The sequence below is a fragment of the Montipora foliosa genome, chromosome 10, assembly GCF_036669935.1.
Source record: "Montipora foliosa isolate CH-2021 chromosome 10, ASM3666993v2, whole genome shotgun sequence".
NCBI classification, from domain to species: Eukaryota; Metazoa; Cnidaria; class Anthozoa; order Scleractinia; family Acroporidae; genus Montipora; species Montipora foliosa.
In genome coordinates, this window is record NC_090878.1 from 36,618,878 (window position 1) to 36,621,377 (window position 2,500).

The 2,500-nt window shown below is 41.4% G+C and overlaps 1 protein-coding gene across 1 annotated transcript in view; it reads left to right on the plus strand.

Annotated features, from left to right (window-relative positions):
• LOC137972871 (cell adhesion molecule DSCAML1-like) overlaps positions 1 to 2,500 on the plus strand; it is a 36,842-nt gene that overhangs the window by 2,785 nt on the left and 31,557 nt on the right. The gene's annotated exons all lie outside the window — the stretch shown is intronic.

Sequence of the window (2,500 nt, forward strand, 5' to 3'; positions counted from 1 at the left end):
TGTTTTGAGTTCATAAATTATGGAAGTTCCGCCACAGGTAACCCAGGCTCACTGTGTGCGTCACGTAGGTATTAAAATATAGAGAACATATGAGGCGAAGTGTAGGTCTGAAAATTTGCTAGAAAATGGAAATAAAAATCGATAAAACTTACCATGTGGTGAGCTGTTGTTGTCTTTAATACGTACACGAAGTTTCGGGAAAAATGGTCCCCGTTCACCGTCCTTCATAGTATAGTGACAAGGTAGGAGAGTGAAGCCAGCGTCGGGATTCCGATCGACCCAAAACAAGCACGATTTTTATCGCGAAACTCGAATCCAGTCGCTAAATAAACACGCCAGGTTAGTAGAACAGTAATTTCTCTATACCATGAATCCACTGAAGCATCTCCGAAAGCATTGTCCTCGAGAAGTGTCCAATTCAAAATGGCACTGAACTCGGGACGCCTGGTGACGAGGGGAATATATTGCTCAGTGAGTTTTGTTTTGAGCAATTTGGGACTCCCCTCCCTCCAGAACTTATTATACTCGTCACCAGGCGTCCCGAGTTCAGTGCCATTTTGAATTGGACACTTTGCGAGGACAACGCTTTCTCGCCTCCATTTTAGCAGGTCAACTTACAAGTTCTACGGAGCCTGGTGACTTCGCGTTGCTACCTGGAGATGCTTCAGTGGATTCATGGCTTAGAGAAATTCCTGTTCCACGAACCCGGCGTGTTTATTTAGCGACTGGATTCGATTTTCGCGAAAAAAATCGTGCTTGTTTTGGGTCGATCGGAGTCCCGACGATGGCTTCAGTCTCCTGCCTTGTCACTATACTATGAAGGAAGGTGAACGGAGACCATTTTTCCCGAAACTTCGTGTACGTATTAAAGACAACAACAGCTTACCACATGGTAAGTTTTATCGATTTTTATTTCCATTTTCTAGCAAATTTTCAGACCTAAACTTCGCCTCATATGTTCTCTATACAGTATTTTAATAGCTTCGTGACGAACACAGTGATCCTGGGTTACATGTGGTTCCGCTACGTTTATTTTTCGCATTATGTAAGAGTTCAATGGGATTTTCTAAATAGAAAAAAAGACATTTAATTAGTTTTATAGGTATTTTTAAAAAAACTGTTCTTAAAGGATCTTTTGGGAGTGTTGTACGGTTGCCATGGAAACAGTTGGGGACTCGTGGACAACCTTAAGAAACTGCCTGACAAAAGTACGAAACACATGATTGTTTCCCGTCTAAAGGATCATTTTTGCTGTAATCCTTTTCCTTTGTAAACCCACTCGTACCTGTGGAAAACACTTTCGAGCCTCCTTAACAATCTTCATAAGACCAATAACTCATTCAAAACTGGGAGGGAGAACCAAAAGTCGCGATCCTGTATGCGCTCATTGGTATGTGAACTTGAAAATGGATTCATTACTCTGCTGTTGAGAGGAGTCCTCTAGCGTGAGAGTGTAAAGTCGTTTTCTTTAAGAAGGAAGACCGTGTTTCTATATTTGAAGAAACAGAGATGTCTGTTTAGCTTAACGCCCTCAAAAACCAAAATTATTACTACTAAACAAGTGAATAGTTCTCTCCGCGTCCGCTAATTGGCTAACTCGTAGTTGATTACCCAGTTACTCAAGTGAAGCTATGACCCTCGCAGTTATAAACGCAATTTTTGCAATTGCGTAAAGAAGCCTGAAAAATTCAGGACTTCAACGGGGTTTTGAACCCGTGACCTCGCGATACTGGTCCGACGCTCAAACCAACTGAGCTATGAAGCCACTAACGTTGGTAGCTGGTCATTTGTGTTTGTGGGTTCTAATGTTCCCATGGGGAATGAATCAACGATGAAATGATATATGAAATGGACCATATATGAACTGCGGATATGAAATCAAGTCAGAAACTATGATCCTCGCAGTTATAAACGCAATTTTTGCAATTGCGTAAAGAATCCTGAAAAATTCAGGACTTCAACAGGGTTTGAGCCCGTGACCTCGCGATACCGGTAAGACACTCTAACCAACTAAGCTATGAAGCCACTGGTCATTTGTGGGTCCAATGTTCCCGTTCATAACTGTGAGGATCATAGCTTCACTTGCTTTCATATCCGCAGTTCATATATAATACATTTCATATACCATTTCATCGTTGATTCATTCCTCACGGGAATATTGGAACCCACAAATGACCAGCTCCCAACATCAGTGGCTTCATAGCTCAGTTGGTTAGAGCGTCGTCGTTGAAGTCCTGAATTTTTCAGGCTTCTTTATGCAATTGCAACAGTTGTGTTTGTAACTGCGAGGATCATAGCTTCACATCCGCAGTTCATATGATCCATTTCATATACCATTTCATCGTTTATCCAATTACTATTCCTCTCCTAGTAACTGGCGTGCGAGATTTGAAATTTCCAACCACATTTTACAAAAGTAAAGCAGTTTTTTGGTTCCGTTTTTTTCTGCTTGTGTGGTGTATAGTAAAACAATTATTCACCTTCTCTTCGGTGACTTTTT